This window comes from Hipposideros armiger, unplaced genomic scaffold (assembly GCF_001890085.2).
Source record: "Hipposideros armiger isolate ML-2016 unplaced genomic scaffold, ASM189008v1 scaffold_335, whole genome shotgun sequence".
Classification (NCBI taxonomy): domain Eukaryota; kingdom Metazoa; phylum Chordata; class Mammalia; order Chiroptera; family Hipposideridae; genus Hipposideros; species Hipposideros armiger.
In genome coordinates this window covers 1287082-1310858 of record NW_017731685.1, presented here as the reverse complement: position 1 = coordinate 1310858, position 23777 = coordinate 1287082, and the positions used below count along the sequence as shown (strand labels likewise).

At 41.9% G+C, this 23777-nt stretch overlaps 1 protein-coding gene across 3 annotated transcripts in view; it reads left to right on the top strand.

Moving 5' to 3' along the window:
- Positions 1–23777, top strand: part of PIP5K1B (phosphatidylinositol-4-phosphate 5-kinase type 1 beta) — a 408785-nt gene that overhangs the window by 22379 nt on the left and 362629 nt on the right. Inside the window, exon 1 of one of the 3 annotated variants that reach the window (XM_019661092.1) lies at positions 9205–9245. The exons of the other annotated variants lie outside the window; for them this stretch is intronic. The gene's annotated coding sequence lies outside the window, so the exon portion shown is untranslated. Of the gene's footprint in view, positions 1–9204; positions 9246–23777 lie in introns of those variants that run through there. 3 annotated transcript variants of the gene reach the window in all.

The following is a 23777-nucleotide window of genomic DNA, read 5'->3' as shown; positions in this document are numbered from 1 at the left end:
AAGCAGAAGTTGTTAAATGTAATGGCAAGGAGAGTCCTTTTAACCTTGCCCTTTTAATTCTTTGTGCCCGGAATGTAGATGTGATGACTGGAACTCCAGCAACCATATTGAGACCTTGAGGATGGAAGGTAGAACTAGAGATGGTAAAGCAGGATGAAAGAAGTCTGCATACTGATGCCTTTACAGAACCACCATACAAGACTTGACTGTCTACTTCTGGGTGCTTCTATGTTAGAGAACAAAATCCTTTTTTGTTTAAACTTGCTTTCAGTGGGTTTCTAGCTCTAGGAGTTGAACTCAATCTCTGATGCACACAGGATTTACAAGGCCCTGCATGGGCTGGTGTCTGTTCTACCTCGTCAGCTTCTTTCTGCCCCACTGTTGCCCTTACATTCTTCAATACACACTGGTTTGAATTAAGTTGTGCAAATATATCACATGGGCCTTCCAGCATAGAACGTTTGTATACTTTTCTCTCTGTTTTTAGAGCTTTCCTTCCTGATCCTTGATCTTCCTGCCTGACCTAATTTACCTCTACTCACCCTTCAGATCTCAGTGGGAGCAGAAAATTTCTTAAGAAATTCTTTCCTGAACATCCCTTTTTCCTTCTTTGCTCTCTCTCTCTAGAAGAGGTTCCTTTGTTATGTGCTGTCGTAGAACAATATTCTTTTGATTCAGAATACTTTTCTTAGGTTTAATAATTACACATTCATTTATGTAATTATTTGCTAAATATCTGTCCCCACATTAGATTTAAATTTTATGAAAGCAAGAGCTATGTCTGTTTTTGTTCAACATTTTATTTATTCCCAGCTTCTGGCACAATCCTTGGTATGTGTGTGTGTGTGTGTGTGTGTGTGTGTATTTGGTGCCTAATAAATAAAGTGAATGAATGAATGAATTAATTAATTAAGACCTCCAGTCCTCTTTTCCTAATCTGTATCAGGCCCCCTTATTCTCTCTTGCCTCAGCCACTCTCTTACCAAAATTCTCAATGACCTTGCACTAACATTTTCATGGTGTTTCATAGCTTCAAAACACCTTCATACAGATTATCTCATTTTCAGTCTCTCCAACTGCTCTATAAGATACTTAAAAAGTGGCCAATCTTTTTCCAAACAGATTTTCAACATAAAATCAGGACTTACTAATCTGTTTAAATGGTCACCCGAGTTTGTGACCTCATTCCCTCTCATTGAAATCTTGAGCCTCAGCAGTAAATGGCAATTTTGAGAATTTTTCAACTGTTCTGTGGCTATCCACAATATATATATGCAAATTAAAAACAGGTCAGCTAGGAAAGAAACTCTTAACATCCCACCACTAGCCCCTCCAGCCTGATCATGCTTTCCGTATCTAATCCGGTTCCCCTGACCTGTGACCCCAGGTGACGCTGATGCTGCTGGTTCAGGTGTGCTTTGAGAACCACATTTTTAGTGACTCCTCAAGGGAAGAGGATGTGTTTCTTTAAAGGAACCCAGCAGCGGATAAATTTGCTCTTCTACATTTTTTGTTGTTGTTGTTGTAAGATTTTATTGGGGAATTTGGGGAAGGGAACAGTGCTGGGGAATCAGGGAAGGGGAACAGACAAGTTGCTGTCCTTTTGTTCTTCAGTCTAGTTGTGGAGGACATTGCTTCAGTGGCCCATGTTGGTATTATCATTGTGCTCTTCCCGGGTGAGGCAGATCGGTCGCCCGCCTCTGGACAGCCATTCATGGTGGCTCTCGGCAGCTCACATTGGCTGCCAGCTGCTCACGCTGGCTGCCGGCCACACACGGTAGCTTATGGCAGCCCACTGCAGCAGGGGCTGCAGCCTACGCCATCGCCAGCAACTCACAGCAACCCAGTTCCAGGTCGAGCTGTTATTCACCATCTTAGCTGTAGAGGGCAGTGTCACTGGCCCCCATGTGGGATCTGAATTGGGGCCTTGCTGCTCAGAGCTGGTGTCCCAAGCCAGCTCCTAACCAACGTGCCACTCAGCCGGCCCCTGTTCTACATTTTTAAGAGCAGCCTGCAGAGCACGTCAACTTGAGTATCAACTTGAGTTTCTAGCTTATCCAGGAGAAAACAGTAGCGTGGTGATAATTCACTGAACCACTGTATGTCACCCTGTGAGTAATGAAGAAGAGAAGTCATCAAACCTCAGTGGGAAAGCCCTGGGCTGGTGGGTGACTTGCCCAGACTCCTCAACCTACCCTCCTCCGTAGACTGTGGGTTCCAGGAGACCATGGCAGCAGCTCTGTGTGCTGAGGTAGCCTGCACTTGAGCCCTCATTTCAGCAGCTCCACCAGCCTAGGCAGCAAGTAGTGGTCCTCGAAATATAAACAGCATGAGGAAAACAGGATGGCACCTCTGACCCTACTTCAACTTTACTGATATTTTGTAAAGTAGAATTATTTCCTCTGTGATCCTGGCCATCCATCAAAGTCTGATAGCCTTGGCCATCTTAATATTTGTGCATTTTACAGTTTTCTCCCACCAAGATGCTTCTGTTGTTTCACGTTTTCTTCTTCCATTTCCCTCCTAAAATTATCTGGGGAAATTGCTTTGTTCCTAATATATGGCTGTGTCCATTTTCATGATTGGTTTTGAAAATATGTTTGGGAATGTAAGACCCAGGACCAAAATGAAGACTCGCTATTCCTTTCATCCAGTCAACCAATCTTTATTAAGTTCCAGGTTAGGGGAGGCACTAGGATAGACAACAGACACACAAAGAGAGGAAAAGGTCTTGATTGCTCTTAAGGAACCTCTCCAAAGCCTCAGTTTCCTCGCGTGAAAAAATTAAGGTAACAATAGTAACCCCTTGCACAGTTGTAGTAGTTAAATGAGATCATACATATTAATTTTTTGGGGGAGTGCCCAGTGCATTGTAAACACTCAATACAAGCTTGTTGTTATTAAATTAGGTAGAAAGATAACAATACCAATGTTTCAAATGATAGGCAAAAGTATATTATGGCCTAACCATGGTTTGAATAAAGAAGTACTCAGAAGAGTGTAAAATTTCATTACAACTCCCATTACCAACATGACACATTCTAATACTTATCTTCTTATGCTAATACCTGAAGCCTTTGGTTGAGGTGAATTGCCTAGTGCCTGTAAACCAGTATCAGCAGTGTTTTTACAGCATTATATCTGCCATGTGTACGATTACTACTTCTATCAAGTAATATTAACTGCTAACACTTTTGAGCACTTACCATGTACCATGCACTAATCCTAAATGCTTTGCAAGTATAATTTCATTTAGCCCTCAAGACCACACTAGAAAAGAGAGAACTTTTTTAATTTTTTTAATTGGGGGACAGTGTGTTTTTCCAGGACCCATCAGCTCCAAGTCAAGTAGCCATTTCAATCTAGTTGTGGAGGGCGCATCTCAGTGGCCCATGCAGGGATCGAACCAGAAACCTTGGTGTTATGAGCACGGCGCTCTAACCACCTGAGTTAACCGGCCACCCCTGAGATAACTATCTGTCATCAGCCTTTTACTGATGAGGGCACTGATAACCAGGAAGGTTAAGTGATACAGGAAACGTCACAAGTCTCTTACAATAAACACGTATATTTGTCAGATATGCACTTGGGTGCATGCCAGGAGGAAAGTGTCAAGCATGAAGTGCCCCAGTCCTTACGATGAAGGGGACTCTGGGCCTGCCGGCTCCGTTTCTTCTCCCATATCCTCTGAGGAAGGTCCCAGCTTGCCAGATAGTCCATTTTGTTGGAGTTTTGTGCTGAAAATGGGTGAAGCAGATGGAGGGAGAGAAGAATAACTTGAATTAGGATTGTGGGCAGAGTTTGAAGAGTGTTGAGAAAAGAAGTGTGGAAGTTGCTGCAGTGTGTGTGCGTCAGAATTGAATAAGTGATAAAGGAGGAATTTTGAGAGGTATGCACTGTAATGTGTTCTTAAAAGACAAGTAAATATCTTGAGTTATTTTTGGATGCCAGACTAGGTTTCTTTTACTGAGAGGCTGCTTTGAAACCAGACAAGGTGGAGAAACAACTGTTAAACATTATGGGTATATATTTAAAACGTTAACAAGTTTATCAAAATTCTCCTGATGTTGTGTGCATGTTTGCAATATAATACTGCTGGTGACAACAAATTTTGAACAGCTTTGTTTTGGGATAGTGTTTCTTACATTTCTCATTGGTCAGAACAGCTAGAAATGACAGTGTCCTTTGCAAAATGCCATACAGTATTGAGATATACATATATATATATATATATATATATATACACACACACACATATATGTGTATATATATAATGTATACACATATATATATATATAATGTATATCTCAATATACATATATATAATTTACATATATATGTAATACATATTGTAATACATATATATTTACAAATAAATATATAATATACATATACATATATATAATTCCCTCATAGAATAGCAGAGTTATCAGCTGGTTGAAAATAGAATCATGGAATTGGAAAGCTGGAAGGTGCCTTACAGAAATGGAAACGCCCAGGGTCATAGAAAAGCTTACTTCTGGAAATGAAGACTTGGCTACGTAAACTCTATGCAGGTCTCTGCATCTTCACAGATAAGAGTGCAGTCATGTGCACTTAATGGTGGGGATAAGCTCTGATGCTCATGCTTGGGATTTTTTTAAAGTTGCATTTTATCATGAAGGTCCCCGTGTTGTTGCTGGGTTTATTGCTTAATGAACATTACTGCCACCTCCAAGGACTTTAATTATAAGGCCAGAGGAAATGAATAACAGAGAATCCCATCTGAGGTGGCAGTGAGGCCATTTCCATTTAACTGTCTGCAGATCCCCACCGTGGGCTTCATTGTCATAAACCATGGAATTGAACACCTGAGCCCACTGGATCAGGCCTTGTTGCTCACTACGGTCGGAATGAATGTCTGGAGTAAATAACGGTAGCTGGACCATGTGCCCAGATAGGGCTGAGTTAGGCTGTGAAAGCTGGGTGCAATCTCAGCATGGATGTCAACTACAGGCTGCGTAGGAGAGGGCTCACTTAAATATCTGCTTAAAAAATTAGGCCTGAGAGTGCAAGTAAGCTGGTCACTGCTTGAACAGAACAACAGGCTGTTGTGGCTGGAAAGGATGTTAGTAAACCTGTTCCAAAGACCCTTAATCCATGCACGGATGAACTTTCTGTGAAATGTAGCAGTGTTAAGGCCCCACCCTCATTCCCTCGGCCCACCCAGAGGTGACCTTCAGTTTGGATGAACAATCCCCATATACCTGGAAGCCTTCTAACACCTGTCTCTTCTGCCTGAGGGGTTTCTGTGGCTGCAGGAGCATACCTGCCCAAGGGCAGGGCAGGCTGGAATAGCTGGACAGTTAACACTACAACCCTCAGCCAACAAAGGGCAGATTTGATGGATAAACATCCAGCTTTTTCATCCCTTGGTGGGACAATTCTCAGTCATGTTCTGCACATTGTCTGAGAGGATCTCCAGCAAAACGGTACATTTGCTGCATACAGCTGTGTCCACTGATTAACACACCCTTTATTGCAGTTCCTCCCTTCTCTGTTATCCTTCTTCATCATATTTCCTGAGAATGCCTTCCAAATAAACTCCCTGCACCCAAATCCTTATCTTAGGGGCTACTTTTGAGGGAACCCAAGTTAAATTAGGGTTTATAAACCCCTTAAACTATGTGCAAAAGTATGCGTGCCCGTGCATTTTTCTGGGAAAGGGTACCTAGCTTTCATCAGATTCTCAAAAGTTCTTACCCGAAATCCCCAAAAGGATAAGAGCCACAGTTCATCATTTCGTGGATGGCAAGAGTTACTTCTTTCAGGTCTAATCTAATCGCTTTCAGCCTGAGAAACCAAAAGGAATGGAGTCAACAGTTTAACTTGTTGACAGATCAGCATAATGGGATCCAGAATGGCAGGGAACAGCACCCATGTGTGGGAGTTTAGAACAGGAAAGATTTTTACATACCGTTTTCAAGTGCTGTTTCCAAGGCCAGTGATTGGCTAAGGCTCATCCGTGTGTGTGTGTGTGTGTGTGTGTGTGTGTGTGTGTGTGTGTGTTTTGTTTTATGTCCAAAGTAGAAGGGCCAGTCACAAAAAGACAAAAACTGTATAATTCCACTTATATGAAGGATCTAGAGCAGTCAAATTTATGGAGACAGAAAATAGAATTGTCAGGAGCTGGGGGTGGGGGAATGGGGAGTTGTTTAATGGGTCTCAGTTTGGGAAAAAGAAAAGAGTTCAGGAGATTGGTTGCACAGCAGTATGAATGTACTTAACACTACTGAGTTATACACTTAAAAATGGTTAAGAAGGTAAAATTTATGTTACGCGTATTTTACCACAGTTGTAAAAACAAATGTTTAAAAGCCACAGATCTCACTCAACAACAACAAAACGTAGAAGGAACTGTGACACCCCCCCACACACACACACACATTGGCACTGTCTCTTCAGGGACTAGTGGTCACAGTGGATAGTAACGACTTCAGGGACACACAGACTCTTGGGGTCCTCAATGCTCAGTAAGAAGATTTTAGTGTTATTTTTCTCAATTATGGTAATCAAAAATATTTAAGTATACTCTGTATAGTGTGACATTTGAGTATGTGTAATTGCTAAGCAATGCCCTCAAGTTAGAGAATTTGACTTTTATTGACTGTTAGGTCTGGCCACTGTTAGATGGGCATGTCTTCAAGTCAAATTGTCATTAATAGTGATGAGTCTGCCACTATCCTCATGTCAAAGTCCTGTATTATGTTAATTTGCCTTTGGAAAACCCTTTTTCTAGAGTAAGATTTTAGTCTGTCTGTTTTTTAATAAATTGAGACTTAAATTTGCCATCATGAAAATGACAGGGAATTGCGGTAATGTGCTACCATGATTGCTAAAATGTGAGTGAGGTGATGGAGCCAGATAACCACCAGAGAACCTGTGATTCCTCTGCATGGGCAAAGGTTTCACAGGAGCTTAAATATCCTAGGTTGAAGTCAAAGAGACTGTGATATAAATAAATCTTATGATCAAGTTGTTAAATTCTTCTGTTTCTGGTGGTTAACGCTTTAATAAAACAAGAAATTTGTTTTTGACAAATGTTAGGGAAAAAAGAACTTCAGATATTGTTTTCCTATGCTAATATCAATAATTAGATTAGAGAAACATGCTTAGTCCCGATTTTGGCAGTTCAGTAGAACTAACAAATTTTAAGTGAATATGATAATTTTTCAGAGTTTCTAAAGCAATGCAATATTAAAATTGCCTTTTTATTTTGGTTCTATATAAGGTATGATTATCTTGAATGAACAAATAAAACCCTATTGTTATTAATATAATTTTGTACAAAACACTTTACAAATAGGCATCATTCACATTGATGTTTAGAGAAATCAAAAAACAAAAGAGCAGGGTAAATGTAGATCTGGACTCATTTGTTTGTTCTCCATTTACGAGTTTATGATAAAGGATACAGAAAAATAGCCAGATGAAGAGGTAATAGGTGCAAGAGCTTCTGTCCCTGTAAAACTGGGGCACACCCACCCTCCACTCCCCCCACTCCCCACCTTCTCCACCCTGGAAGCTCTCTGAACCATATCCTTTTTGTGTTTTTATGAAGCCCTCATCACATAAGCATGATTGATTGAATCATGGGCCATTGGCAATTGATTCAACTTCTAGCCCCCTCCCCTCCCTGGAGGTCAGGCTGTGGGGCTGAAAGGTATCATTTTTCTTTATAACTACTAAATCCTACACATCAACAATTTAGTTTTAGCCAAACAATAATTTTTGTGACATTAATTTAATATTATAAATATGAAATTGATTGGTTTTCTTGTTTGGGTTTACATTTAATTTATATATCTTTTCCCCTTTGTCTAGCATGCAAGAGCTTTAGAAGCACAAGGAGAATATACCTAGGTTTACTTGTTCTTAAATAACGTTACAATAAAAGTGCTTAAGTGAACCCTAGGGAGTCTGTGAGAAATTGTTTTTACAGAAGCGCTTCGTACATCATTCGAGCTACAGAAATATTTCCTGAAAGACTCAGAGGAAAGCAATATCAGTATAGGCTGGATCATCAGTGTTGGGAGACCATTCTCTGTGGGGCTCTCATATTTCTGTCCATCTCGTGAGCAGAGGCACTGACTGTCTTTGTCTGGACTACTTTTTAAGGGTATTTGTATAGTGAACAGTATTGGAAGATAGAGATGTTTCTGTAAAGCACAGTACAGATTTGCTCAGAGTGTTGGAAGCTAGAGTAAAAGGGGGGCATGCTTACTGTCCATTAGAAAAGATTTGCATTCCCTAAGCTCTGTGTGTGTCTTCTGTAATGCACCCTACTGTGTACACAGGGACATCTTTGTATTACCCAGTGAGCATCAGGACTTGGGAAACTGGCACATAAATCATAGTACTCTGGCTATTACTATTGCTGTGAGCTAAAAAAAAAAAAACTGTCCTTTGTCTCGGACCCAAGAGTTTCATGTCTTTTGCCACACCCATGAAACTGTAGCTGGTAAAACTGTGAGCTCGCAAGTAGGGTAAAATCTCAGGCCCTTCATAGTTCTAGGCAATCATGTTGGCTTCGTGGAGGAAGTGGGGTTTGAGATATGACCTGAAGAGTAGGTAGGACTTGGCTGTGCAGCTGGCACTCTAGCTAGGGGACTGACACAAAATTTAGAATGGGAATTGGCTGTGGTCTGTGGTGGGGTGGGGAGTAGGTGAGCCTGACTAGAATAGAGGGTTGGGGTTGAGAAGTACCAGAAATTAGATTAGAAAATTAACGTGGGGCTAAATTTTCATGTGTATCATTGTTAAAATGAAACAAATCCTGGATGTAACAGCAAACCTCTTCTTTACTGGTCTAAGAACTGAGGAAGGCAGGAGGAGAGAAGACTGCACTGAGAAAATGGTGCTGTGCCCTGACATGTTGAGTGTGGTGGGGGAACATGGAAGTGGAAGTGGCCTGGAGGTGCCTGTGTGACAAGCTGAGTCTGAAGGCGGAGATGTGAGTGTAAGCTACTATACAGGAAATGGTTGAGCTGCTCCGTCAACATCACCCTCTTAACTGTCAGAGGTGTGTGACCTTGGGCAGGGACTGCTTGGCATAGCTGACCAGGAATTGGAGGAGAAGTAGGGACATCTAGCACCTCGCAGACTGGGGGTGCAGGAGGTGTTGTTATGCCAGGGCATACTGTCTTCTCAGAAGGACACTCAGGGCCCTCTTGCCACCAGTGACTCCATTTCCCAAGGGCGAGAAGGTAAGACCTTTAACCCTTTACCCCCCATTGTTGCACTGTCTGCCGTGGTGGACTCTTCTTCATATCTCTGTGTTAGACAGCATGGTATAATGGGAAAATCTCCAGAGTTGGAATTAGGTTTCAAGCTGTAAAATAGGAATAATAATTTTATCTTTCTCACAAGGCTGAGGTGAGGTAACTATGGAAAGCCTTTCATGTTGGTTACCTGTCCCCAACTACTCCATCTTCTTCCCCTGGGCTGGTTTTAAGCCACGGCCACAAATTCTTTGACACACTTCCCATTGAGAGGCGGAGGGGAGCGGGGTGGTGTATGTTCCCTCTCCTCGAACATGGGCAGGCTCATGACTACTTCAACCAATAAAGTAGAGTGGAAGTGTCATTACGCAACTTCTGCGGCTAGGTCATAACAGATAAAGCAGCTTTTGCCTTACTCACGGGAACACTGGCTCTCAGTGCCCTGAGCTGCCATGTGAGAAGTCTGACTGTACTGAGGCTGCCATGCTGGAAAGGCCACGTGCAGATGCTCTTGTGGACAACTGCAGTTGAGCTGAGCCTTACAACCACCCCCACCAAGGCAGGAGGCAAATAGTAAAGCTGTACTGGACCTTTTGAACGGGCCCAACTGCCAGCTGAACACCACCAAGTGATTGCCGTCAATGCCACGTGAGACAGAAAGATCACTTGGCCAAGCTCTGTCCAGATTTCCAACCACAAAATTGTGAGGCATAATAAAATGGCTGTGTTCAGCCATTAAATTTGGGGTAGTTTGTAACCCAATAATAATTAACTAGAACAACCCCTTTTATTATATCTTAATTTCTGCAGTCCTCTGACCTTCTCACCTGAAATTGCCAATCCTTAGTGTATTCTGATTTGAATCTCGTTCTTACTCTTATATCATCATGTGTGACGTGATTTGGGGGCCATTCATTTTATCTCCCTGTGTCTCCTTCCATTTTTCCTTCAGTAAGAATTTTCTGAGTGTTTCCACTGTGTTGGATGCTAGGTTGAGCATGATGATCCTTTTCTTCTAGGTCAGGGATTAGTAAACTTGTTGAAAAGACCAGAGAGTCCATAATTTAAGCTTGGCAGAAAATTACCCAACTCTGCCTTTTAACCACAAAAGCAGCCATAGATGTAAATGCATAGGTATGACTGCATTTCCATAAAACTTCACTTACACACATAGGTGGCAGCTTAGATTCGGTCCACGGGCCCTAGTTTGCTGACCCCTACTCTAGGTGCTTAACAACGTCCTGCCGGGTGATGTCTGTTACAGGCCAGCACTATCTTGTAGTGAGAGAAAGAGCTCCCTGCAGACCCACTTCACATAGGACCTGGGATGTAAGCTGAGTCTTGGCTGACAGGGCGATAGATGTTCAGATGCAGAGATCGTGGTGCAAAATCATGTACACCCAAAGAACACACAAGGATGTCAAAGAGGCTAATTGAGTTGGAGACAAGAACGAGCCTAAGAGAAAAATGAGAGAGAAGACAGGAATGCTAGAGGATCTCATTTTCTAAAACTGGAAGAATGCTTCCTTGGCTCACTCGTTTCTATCTTCAAGGAGTTGTGAGGACAAATCAGATCATGTAAAATGGCTGTGAGCCCCGCAGATGCCTGCCAGGTGTTGCTGAAGCATCATCTTTCTTTGTCAGAAAAAGAGCTCCTTAAAGTAGATGTCTTCAGAACACGGTGTAAAACTACTTCCCCTCCCTCCAACAGAGCTGGCATTCACTGAGGGAGCCGGAATAGCATGTAATGTTCTGACAGCTCTCCCAGCAGTGAGACTAAATACACATAAACTATTCTAAATTTATATCTGTTGCGAACATTAACAGTGACACAGTGCCATTCTGCTGGGAGGTTCGTCTGGACAAATTATATGCAAAGAAGGGGCAGGCATGTTCCATCACTTTCCTGACTTTTCCAATTTCAACATCATACTTTCATGACCAAAAAAATAACTCAGGCTTTGTTTTTAGTCTCCTTTACTTGAAAGCTCTCTCATGAAGTTCATGAATGCAGGTTGAGATAGAAATAGAAAATTTAGAGGAGAAACAATGCAAGGTTTTGGTTTTTTTTTTTTTTGAGACCTCAGTTTTGCATCTTCAAGTCAGCCCCGTCTGTCTCAGTTAAAGTGGTTCATTGGAAGGATACATAGAGGGCTAAAGAGGGCAGGACATTTTCTCAGGGCGGCAAAGCCAGGCAATCTCATGAAGAACTCATAAAGTATGGGGTTCAGCAGTAGCTCTCGTCCTCCATCCAAAGGTCTGGGGGACCTAAAAGCAAATGAGCCGTGCTCCTGCCTCAGCTCCCCCATCCACTTGCAGTCTTTCCCGGCTGCTCTGCTCCTTTTACCTGGTGGCTTTGTCTTATTGTTTTCTTACTGTCTTCTCCTTTAGTGTCTTTTGGTCTATTCCTATGCTGCCAACTGCTGACTCTTTCTTTCTAGGCCTCTCATTAAAACTCCATAGAAGAAAGGGTGTGATTAGGATAATCAGTCCCATTAACAGTAATCTTCCCACACCCGTGGGAAGAACACTGCAGGACTACCGAATAGCCTGTGAGTGACAGCTTAGGGTCAGTTACTCACCCTTGGTTCCATCAGCTGGGGCTCGGCGTTGGGGGTCAGGTCGTACAAAGCCTGATGACTGAGCTTTGCCCTTGGACGTCTCTCCTAGCCCAGGTCAATACACCCAAGCTCACTGTCAAGCCATGGACCCATAGATGCAATGCTTTAGCACCGACCTATCTTGCTCCCACTCTTGTTCTGTGTCCACCAGCTTCCTGACTCTGAATCTTCTCTTAATCGTGACTCCACACCTGGCAACTCGTGCTGGTATCTGTCTCTCGGGCTTCTGACACTTCAGTACCCTTTAAAGCAGCAGTTCTCAACCTGTGGGTCATGACCCCTTTGGGGGTCGAACGACCCTTTCACAGGGGTTGCCTAAGACCATCAGAAAACAAAAAGATATTCACATTACGATTCATAACAGTAGCAAAATGACAGTTATAGAGTAGCAACGAAAATAATTTTATGGTTGGGGGTCACCACAACATGAGGAACTGTATTAAGGGGTCGCGGCATTAGGAAGGTTGAGAACTACTGCTTTAAAGGCTTTGACTCAGCCTTACTCAGTCAACTCTCTCCATTTCATGTTGCCTCTGAAATAAATCCCGATCCAGCAGGCCCACCAGCAGTGAAGGGTAGAGGCTCAGCTGATGTATCAAAAGACTCCAAAAGTATAAAGGCTTAAATAGATATAAGCTTATATCTCTCAAGTAACAATCCAGAGGTATGTGGTCTACCATTACGTGCTGTCATTAACACATAGCATTCCTTTCTGGGTCGAAGGTAGCTAGCTTCTCCAGTTAATGCCTTTTGTCAACCAGCAGAAAAGGGGCAAATAGAAAAACAGGAGTGTACACCCTTAGAAATTGCTCACATTACTTGCATTCACATCCCAATGACAAAATTCTAGTCAATGGCCCCACCTAGCCTGTAACAAGGCTGGGAGATATAGTTGCTAAATAGGCAGTCACGCGTGGCTAAAGCTTGGATCACTGAAGGGAGTGAGGGAAAATGGATCCTGTGGAGAAACTGGTGGGTTCCACAGGGAACAACTTTTGGCCCGAGTTCAGGGGCAGATCTAAATATTACGGGGCCTGAAGTTTAAGTAACACTTAGGGCTCTCTTTAAGATGAAGAATGCAAATGGATAACCACAAAATTATGAATACAGGATCTTGGAAGATGCCCAAGCTAGTGAGAAGCCAGAAAGCTTAAGTTTCATTGGCTTCATGGTTAAGCCACCTCTGCCCTGGTCCATTAATTAATGTCCCAATCAAGTTCTCCCAACTCCTACAAACGGTAGTTTGGACCATGTCTGTGGGGTAGATTTTGTAGACTTTCAATGCTACTGCCAAAGGTGGTGGCAGCATTTTGCTAAATGATAAGAAAACAAAACAAAATATGTTTTAAACATCCCCTTCCTGGTGCTTTTCCTGTAGTCCCTACCTATGCAATGCAGTTTGCTGGTGGGCTGTCCCCAGCAAGGGTAGAAAAATGCTCTGCCATAATGGTATAACTGGGTTATAGTCACAAAAACTGCTGCTGTGATTCCTCCTCGGGTGCAGTCTACTTCCCAGCCCCTGATTGGTGGAGACACCTCTTTATTTATGGGCAATTATTCTGTGCAGACAAGATACCATAAGAAGCATGTTTGGCAGCTGCTCATGGAAACTCTTACTGTGTCTTCATTTTCATATCAGTAAGCACGCTGTAGGGGATGAAGAACAGACTGAGGACTATGGAATTATCCTGCACACAGTCAATCAAGACCAGGCTAATTAGATTTTCCAGGTGCTTGGATACTGGGGCACTGCATATTACATAAATACATAGATAAACATTCCCAGACACATGGACCAAAGAATTGCTACAGAGGGCTGCAAAGTGAGTCCTCAGAAAAGGCTTCAACTCTCCTGCTTGCCTGCTCTGTCTCTCTTTTAAGAAACATAATGTAACTTCAATACAATTGAAATGCTTGGACTTGTGTATTATTAATGAGTTTCACGGGGGTATAGGAGTGCTCCCTGTCAAAACGAAAATCTGAAAATATACATGCCAGAGGTTAGATGAAATCAAATACATAAATACTAGCACATTAGGAAGAATAGTCAAGAACAGTTTTCTACAAGGGATGATTGCTATTCATATCTGTATTCATACCATCCCTCAACTATATTTAGTGTCCCTGACTTTATATCAGATTTAAAAAAAGAAAAAATCATGTTCTTCATTCATTAAAGCGATAGCCTGCTTCTGCCTATTGAGAAGTCGTGGGTCTAGCCATGGCTCCTCTACAAGCAGCCCTGCCCTTCAGTGGTCTTATATCCACATGCCCCAAATGCAAGCACCAATATCTGTGTATCAAAGAGCATTTTTAACTTTGTGAGTCTTTTTCTGTGAATATGGGCATCTTCACTAGCATTTCCTCTTATGTCTTAAACGCATGTTCCTCGGGGGTCCATCCTTCTCTTCCTCCCTCTTCTTTAATTTCACATTCATATGTTGATGATTTTTCTTGCTTGTCTCCAACTCAAAACTCTTTGTCTTCCCTGAACTTTGAATAGATTCTATGGGATAACTTCACTTGGATGGAATACTAGCCCTATAATCTCAAACATTTCCAAATATGAGCCCATTCCCTCGCTACCACCACCACCAACAACCACCACCACCACCACCACCACCAGTCTTTTCTTCCTCTCCTGCTCCACACCGCCATGAAGGGCTCTGTCTTCCCACCAGTCTGGGAGCCACGCTTGACTCCTCCCTCTCATTTATCTCACTGTCCATGTTCAGTCACCAGGTTGTGTTGATTCTGTGTCACTCATTTCGTTCGCATCTGCCTGTGGCTCATTCTCCACTGTACAGAACGTCAGCCAGAATCTCAATCTCTCTTACCTAAATTACTAGACAACTTCTTGTCTCCCTCCTTCCCATTGCCAGGGTGATTTTTCTAAAGACACATATCAGTTTTATTACCTCCTGGTCTAGCTATTCGCAACTCCCCACGACTTTCAGGATAAAGCCAAAGATTCTTAGCATGGCATTCAAAGCCCTTCATCTTCTGTCTCTTGCTTACCTAATTATGTAAAATCAAGTTACATCAGAGCTCAGAAGAGCCAGTGCTTTCTTTCTTCTCTGGAATGTTTTCACTTGTGGTTCTCACCACCACTACCACAAGCACCAAGCTTTCTCTTACTCACCACGCTAGGTTTGGTGCCTCTTCTCCGTGCTCTCATTATCACTGTGGGTCCCCATCCAGTGGTTCCTGCCACACTGCCTGGGTACTGTCTGTTCTCATTTGAGTCCCCCATACTTAACCTAACCCTCTGAAAGAATACATTCTTGTCAGAAATAGACACTGCACCTTGTTTTGGTTGGCTGCATCTTAGCATGGTACTAACTCATAATGAACACTCAAGAAATGTCTATTGAATGTGTGAATTTGGTAGAAGAGAATCGAGTATTAGATGGATGATTGGACTCAGTGACTAGAAACATCTAGAAATTATGCATATAAAATGTACTGGGCTGATTCTACTCTACTGTTTAAGTTATCTCTTTCCATACTCTCAGGTCCAAGTTTCTTATCCCTTAAATGATAACTAAGTGTTTGGTGAGCACCTACTGTGTATCAGAAACTGCACAGTGCACCAAGGAAGTCTAGGATGTAAAATTGTCTGTGGCATTACCTCTCCTTCAAGAATCTCACAGTCCAGGTTAGAGAAATGGCTAGAAACGATTATACTGCAATGGGACAATTGCTATTAATATAATGCAGGTGATCTGAGAAGTTAAAGGAAGAAACACCTTATTTTTCTGAGAAGGAAATAATGAGGAGGTAATAGCTGAATCTTGAAGACTGGGTTGGTGCTTATCAAAATGATAAGGGGCTGGGCCTGGGGAGTACATTACAGAGGAAAAGATCAGCCCCTAAGCAGGTGATGACTGAATTCCAGAGATGGGGGCTGGAGAGCTCAGCTGGACAAAAACATGAAGGGCCAAGCCAGTCATGCCAAGAAATTTGGACTTTGCCTTACAAGAGATAAGGAACCATTGAATGGTTTTAAACAGGTTTAATTCAATTTGCATAATTGAGGCATCATTTGTGTGCCTATATGTAGGGTTTTAGAAGAAGAAAGAAGAGGCAGCAAGAACAACTAGGAGACTATTGCAGTGTTCCAGGCTAGGGATTATTTAGGCAGCATACCCTACTGGTTATGCATAGAGACTCCTGCATGCAAACCCCAGCTCTTTTGGTTACTAGTTGGGGCAAGTTATTAAACTTCTCTGTGTCTCAACATCCTCATCTGAAAATAGATTTGTAATAATAACAACTGATAAGATAGCTGTGCAGGTTTAAATGGAAATTTACATCAAGTGTTTAGAACAGTGCTCATCTAAAAGTTAAATAGTATTTACTCTCTTTATTCTATCAAGGCCTGAACCAAAAAAATGGAACACAGAATAGAAGAGACAATTCTAAAAAAAAAAAAAAAATACTTAGCAAGCAGAACTGAAAGCATTTGGAGTATGATATGATGAGATATGGGGGTGAAGAAAATGGATAAGTTAAGCATGATCCCCAGGTTTCTGGCTTGAGCAACTGGAGTGTGATGACATCCATCACAGCAGGAAGAGCGGGGATTTATTTGAAGGCCAGAGGTTGTCGGTGAGTTTGATTTTGTAAATGTTGAGTCTGAGTTTCTTGCAGCATACTCAGGAGGAGTCAGTCAATGGCTGTTGGGAATATTGATTTGGGGCTCTGTGGAGAGATCCCCAGGTTGAAGATGGAAATTTGGGTCCTATTAGCATCCAAGTGGAATTGAAGCCATGAATTTGTGTGGCCAGATGGCTTAAGGAGACAGTACAGACTGAAAAAGGGTTTGAGAGCAGAGCTTGGTGGGGGGGAGGGGGGATTGACACCAAAATAGTAGCTGGAGGAAAAGGTCCCACAGAAGGAGGCTGAGCAAGACAAAACAGAATCACAACAGAATAAATTAAAGAATGGATAAGGCCACCTGTTGCTTAGCAATGGCATGAACAGGAGGTGCCTGTAATACACTGTAGCAGAGCAGTGGCTCAAAATTTCAAATTACATGAACATTCTTATTTGTCTGTAGCCTGTTTTTGTTGAGTCCAGCCTCAAATCTCTGAAGCTGCAGATCTGTCCTGATTTGCATGGATAGTTTGTATCCCAGAAGCAAAGCAAAACTCTGATATTGTAGCTGCAACACTTTAATTTTCCATTTCAGGAAGCAGACTGTAGGTAATTCAGTTTTCTAACAAACCCTCATTGTTTGTTTAATCGAGAACTAAAACACCTATAAGGATTAAATCTTCGATAAGGCAATTATACAAGCAATGGGGAAAGAGCCATGTGATTCTTAGTTGGCCTTTTTCGTAGTTCAGGAATTCAGAACAAATTCCCTGGTGTGATTCATTTGGACCAAAGCCTACTCTGTCACACATGAAAAAGAAAATGATCAGCAGGTGACACTTGCTCACAAGGAAATCAGTGAGCATTATCTCATAGGGTTCTCATAATTAGAAATTATCCTACTGAGAGTCTAATAGAAGGTAGAATCAAAAATCCTCCATATGGAAATGCATTTGCCCAGAATGTTAAGATTTTAAGAAATGCCAATTTGGTGTTAGAGCATGCAGTCTCAGCCTGTGTGTGTAATTCTAACTTTCATTTACTCGTCATATAGGTATTGGACTTCTACTTTTACCAGGCACTACTGCAGAACTCAAGGCACATTATGGCACTCACGGCTGGTACCCCCCATGCCTTCACGGAGCTCACACTGATGCAAGCACAAAACTCCAAAAGCCATCAGAAAAAGAAATGAAAAATGTTTTAATGTGTAATAATTGCTGTGATGGAAAGTAGGGGCTGAGCTGGGGCATTACAGAGAGAGCCTACTTTAGTTAGGATGGTTGAACTAGGGTGTCTCTTAGAAGGTGACATTCAAACTGAGCATGAAGATAAGAAGGAGCTAACCCTGGGAGGGGAGGGGAACACATTCCAGGAAACAGCAATAGCACATGCACAAGCCTGCCGGGCAATTCAAGGAAAAGACCAGTGTGGTTGGTGTTTGGCAAATGGGTTTGGTGGGAGGGAGCTTTAAGAAGGATTATGGTAAAGCTTAGAAGGTTTCCTTAAATGCACTGGGGAGGATTTACAGGGAAAGGAATGTGGCTCAATGTTTTAATAAGTTTCACCCAGGACCTGGATGAAATGTCACAACTGTCCATACCCCGCAACACATCATCGGCCATAATAGCATGGCTGTCATCCTAAGGGGCAAGATTCTTTCTGGGCAGTTCCCATTTTGGCAACAGGTGGTTATGAGTGTAAATATCAGCTAAGGACCCTGCAACCCTTCATACCTTGTGTTGCGGACATGTTTCGTCCTGCTCTTGACAGGTTTGGGGGGCAGATTCTAAGAGTCTGAAGGAGAGCTTCCCTGATCTCACTCGTGACCTGGTGTTTATGTCAGGAAGGCTGGGTCTTCTCTATCAACCCACATAAGACAGGCTCACATTCAAAAGTAGCATCAAAGGACTGGGGTGATTCTAGCAGTACTGTAAACAAGATTTTGAGAAAGTAAATAGATTTTAAAAGACTGTAGAGTTTTCTGCCACGTAGTGCCAAAAGTTTTTGTTGTTTCAAAAATATTGGTTGTTGCATATAGTTCAGCAGTTAGGAGGTGCTAGCTGGCTGGCTGAATGAGTGGATAAACTTGGCATGAATTGGGCGGCATCCTGGTATAATGGAAGGCAGTTTGACTCTAGAGACAGGCAGACTTTGCCACGCTGGGCTTCTGGGACCCTCTGCTTTTGCATCTGTAGTGTGGGAACAGTGATGCCTCGCTGGGAGGTTGGATGAAGATTGCAGATAAAGTACTGAAGCATCTGGCATACTATTTAGGTCACTATTGATAATTTGCTCATTATTTTTATTATCATCATCTCAGTCTCCTTACTTGGTGCCTTTGACTCTTAATCATGTTCTAAATCACCCAGTTGGGTTTCATTCTGTCCCTTCTTGTTGCCAGCTGGTCATCTCCTGAGCTGCATTGTTTCATTCATCTCTGCCAATCTCTGCTCTCCCTCCACCCCAACCACAAACCCACCCTCATCCTTCAGACTCTCCAACTTCCCTTCCATTGTTTCAAATAAACCAGATTACTTGACAATTCCTTCCTGTCTAGAACTCTCTTTCCTTCTTTCTCCACCTTGTCATCTTTCAAGACTGGGTGACAGTAGAGGCAGTAAGTTGAGGCCCAACATTTGAGTCTTAAATGAAAATAAGGAACCCACTGAAGCCTCATTCTGCATCCTATTTATCAAAGGTGTTGCTGGAGGTCTCTGGCTACCTAAGATATTTTTATGGTCTGTGACTCCCTGCATAGAGTCATATTAGATTTGGTTATTTTTCAGATCCTTCCTCATTAAGCTGTGTTTCAGAGCCCAGAAGTACAGGAGAAAAAAAATATTGCTTCTGGGAAATAGAAGGGATCTCTGATTCTTGTTGGGGAAATATGATTCTATGAGTCACACTCTTTGTTAATCTGAGACACATCAAATTGATTTGATGCACCTCGCCTACTCCCAATAAATAAGTGGGTGTGAAGCTTTAAGAGCTTAAGAAATGCACTTATAGTTTGTAAAGATGGAAGAACTTAGTCAAATAAGAAACCTCTTACATTGGATTATCACGCTGATGAATAAAGGCAAAGAGAGGTGGTCCAGGAAAGGGGTCCACTAGACAGCAGTGTAAGCAGGAAGCCCTCTTTCGTCTCTCTCAGGATCCCTGGAAGCCCTCCAGAAGTGGTTCTCTGTGTGCTGTCTCTTTGTGCTCAAAGATTTGTAACTTATCCAGCAAATACATTCCTTTAAAAACAAATAGGAATGGGAACCATGCCAATAATAGGGAAATTAAGCAACAGTAAATGCACTGAGTAGTAAACAGATCTCAAGTCCTCCTCTCCCACTGGTCTTGCAGAATGTTGGTGGCCAGACATTCACCCTACAGGCAAGAGATTTTAAGCCTCTTCTCATGGGGGAGTCTGGCCAGCCCAGGAGCAATGACTCTAAGATATTAACATCAAATTCCCCACCCGCAGCCAAAGCCTGTCCAGATCACCCTAGAGAGATGCTCAGAGTTAACAAGCACTACCCCTATCTGTAGAGATTCTAATCAGCATTTTAGCTTCCCTCCTCCCACTCTTCATTATGAGCAGACAACCAAGATCACCAGACAACCCAGGAACGTCTCCAGTGATCAAAAGGAACAAATAAAAACAGAAGTAGGAAGAAAGAGGCTCTTCAGGGAGAAAACTTCATCTCCATAAACTATAGTACATATCTGTAGCAAGAGAGAAGATATTGCATCCATGAAATCAGCACAGGATGCTATCATAGAGGAAATTTAGAAAAGAAAAAGAGCTTTTGGGAAAAGAGCTTTTCATAGCAGAAATAAAAATAATTCAAAAAAGGGGTTAGAAGACAAAGCTGAGAAAACTCTCTCAGACGGTAGAGCAAAATGACAGAGATAAAAAGATAAGAAAATAGAGGCATAGTCCAGAAAGTTCAACCCTTAAATGATAGGATTTTGTGAATAAGGGGATAGAAAAAATGAGGGTGGAGTAAAATCATTGATGAAATCATTCAATACAAATTTCCAGAACGGAAAGAGATGGGCTGCCCGATTCAAAGGACTCACAACATGACTAATGAAAATAGACCCACACCAATGCACGTTATTAGGAGTTTCCCAAAACACTTATATTTGTATATAAGACCTTGAAAAGCATCCAAAGGGAGACAAAATAGGTCGTCCCCAGAGGAACAGCTGTCAAAATAGGTTTAGACAGCGACACTGGGATTCTCAGCAGCAACACTGGAATCAAGGAGCCATACCTCCAAAATCCTAAAGAAACGTGATTCTGCCCTAGAACTCCATACTCAGCCAAACTATCTTTGTGTATGAGGGTAAAATAAAGATGTTTTCTGGAATGCAGGATCTCAAAAAATATACCTCCCATGCACGTCCCCACCAAAAGAGGAAATACACCAAGAAAAAGGGTACAGAAAAGGTGAGACACAGAAAACAGGAGGACTAACCCAGCAAATACGTGAAAGCCCCTCCCCAGGACAGTGGCAGAGGGACAGCTTAGGGTGACAGCTCTGCAGCAGGTACGGTGTGCCAGCAGTCCAGAAAAAGCAGTGTGGCATGGCATGAGCTGCCACTGTTGTCTCTTTAACTGAGGGTGACATGCCTGGGTTGAACTGGCCTAGGTTCTGATCTGCACTTGACCTGTCTCCTGTCCTTGCATCGGCTGGGACACTTATCACCATCACCCCCCATACACTCCGCTTTGCCCTGTTCTTTTTTTTAAAAGTTTTATGGTAATTGTCATGAAATACACATAACATGAAATTTTCCTATTTAATCATTAAAAATTTAAGTATTTCTCAGTGTATAATTTAGTAGTAAGTCCATTTACAGTGTTCTGCAGCCAATCTCCAGAATTCTTTTCATCTTGCAATACTGAAACTCTATACCCAATAAACTCTATACCCATCCTCCACGTCCCCAGCCTTGCAACCATCCTTCTATTTTTCTAACTCTATGAATCTGACTACTCTACATACCTTATATAAGTGAAATTATACATATTTGCTTTTCTGACTGGCTTATTTCACTTAGCACAATGTTCTTAAGAGTATAACTGTGTTGCAGAATTTCCTTCCTTTTTAAGTCCGACTGTACACTGTGTGGACACATCCTATTTTGTTTATTCATTTATCCATTGATGGACACTTGGACTGACTCCATCTTTTGGCTCTTGCTGCTGTAAACATGCGTATATAAATATCTCTCTGAGACCCTGCTTTTAATTCTTTTGAGTATATACCCAGAAGTGGAATTGCTGAATCATGTGGTGATTTTATTTGTATTCCAGCTTTATTGAGATATAATTGACATGTAACATTGTGTAAGTTTAAGGTGAACAATGTGTTGATTTGATACATGTATATATTACAAAATGACTACCCCCAAAGTGTTAGCTAACATTGCATCACACCACATAATTAACATTTATTTTTAGGGTGAGAAAATTTAAGATCTCTCTTAGCAACTTTCAAGTATAAAATACAGTATTTTAAACTATAATCATCATGCTGTACATTAGATCCCCAGAACTTATTCACCTGATAACTGGAAATTTGTTTCCTGTGACCAACAGCTCCCCATTTCTCCCACCATTCTGGTTCCATTTCAGTGATTTCAGCTTTTTGAGATTCCACATAGAAGTGAGATTATATAGTATTTGTTTTTCTCTGACTTATCTCACTTAGCACAATGCACTCAAGGTCCATCCATGTTGTCATAAAAGGCAGGATGTCATTCTTTCTCATGGCTGAATAATCTTTATCATCTATTGGGTTGTTGGAAAAGTCATGATGTATTTTTTCTATGTATTTTTTTTGTTGCAAAATGTGTCATGACTTTTCTGGCAACCCAATATACATGCATGCCACATCTTTGTCCATTCATCCATTGACAGTCACTTAGGTTCTTTCTATAATTGAGCTATTGTAAATAATGTTGCAATGAGCGTGAGAAAACAGGTATCTCTTCTATATTCCATTTTCATTTCCTCATTTACTCAGAAGTGGAATTGCTGGGTCATAAGGTAGTTGTATTTCTAATTTTTTGAAAAACTTCCACACTGTTTTCCATAGTGGCTGCACCAATTTACATTCCCACCAACAGTACACAAAGGTTCTAATTTCTCCACATCCTCATCAATGTTTGTTATTTTGTGGTTTTTTCATAGTAGCTATCCTAAAGGGTGTGAGGTGGCATCTCATCATGGTTTACCCTATTCTTGAGAACTGGGGAATCCATGATGAACTCAATAGACCCAGACTGGAGAACACATGCCCTTGACCACATTTCTGTTAGACATCTAATATCTGGGCCATTCTACAACACTGACAGATGCCCCAACTGTGGTGATCTGAGTTCACAGAAAATGTTGATTTGTCAAATGCGACTATGAAAATCCTAGATCTGAACAGAAAACTTTACTAATGATTCAAAGGATACAGGCAAGCAATAGAACATTCTTTCCCTGGAGGGTCCTAAAACCACCAGCTTCCAAAAGGTGTACCTTCCTCCCACATTAGTACACATTTTGGTGTCAGATCTACAGAGGCGTTTTGTATCATGTTTGCAATTGCTCTCAAAGGCAACTGTGATTTGGAGCCTCTTGATTTTATAATTTATTAATTATACAAATAGGACATGCTTATCAAACTACCCTGCCCCACACCCACATTCTTCAGCCAGCTGTACTTTTTAATCCACAAATTCCAGGTTTATTTATATTGACCCATCTAAGGGTTACAGGAAGGTCTGGCTGAGGCATCCCTCTGCAGGGAACGGGTTTGTTACGGGCCTGTGTTAACCCTTTTCCTGCTGCTTCGTTCCCCAGGACTCAGGTGTGACCTTGCCCACTGACTTCCCATGTACTCCCAGGGAACCTTAAGACAGACCCTGACTCCAGACTGTTCATCTCATCTTTTCCTAGAAGTCTTCATCTAAGAGAGGTTAAGATCACCCTGTCCTTACACAGCTAGGTTTTTGCTTGCTGTGCGGTGTTTCAAAACTGGAACATATTTTGCTTAGATGCATACATATAAGTTGGAAATCTGTAAAGAGCAACAAGGGACCGATTAACCCAAAAGTAATGTAAATGTTTACTTTGCGGCGGGAGGGAGGGGATGTGGGTGGGGAAGAATGCACGGGAGGCTTCTAAAGTGCTGGTCAAGAGCTACTTCTTATTCAAGATATCGTGTACATGGCTCTTTGCTATTTTTCAGACTGTACAATTTTAAACTCTTCCGGGTATGTGATACATTTTACAATAAAACAT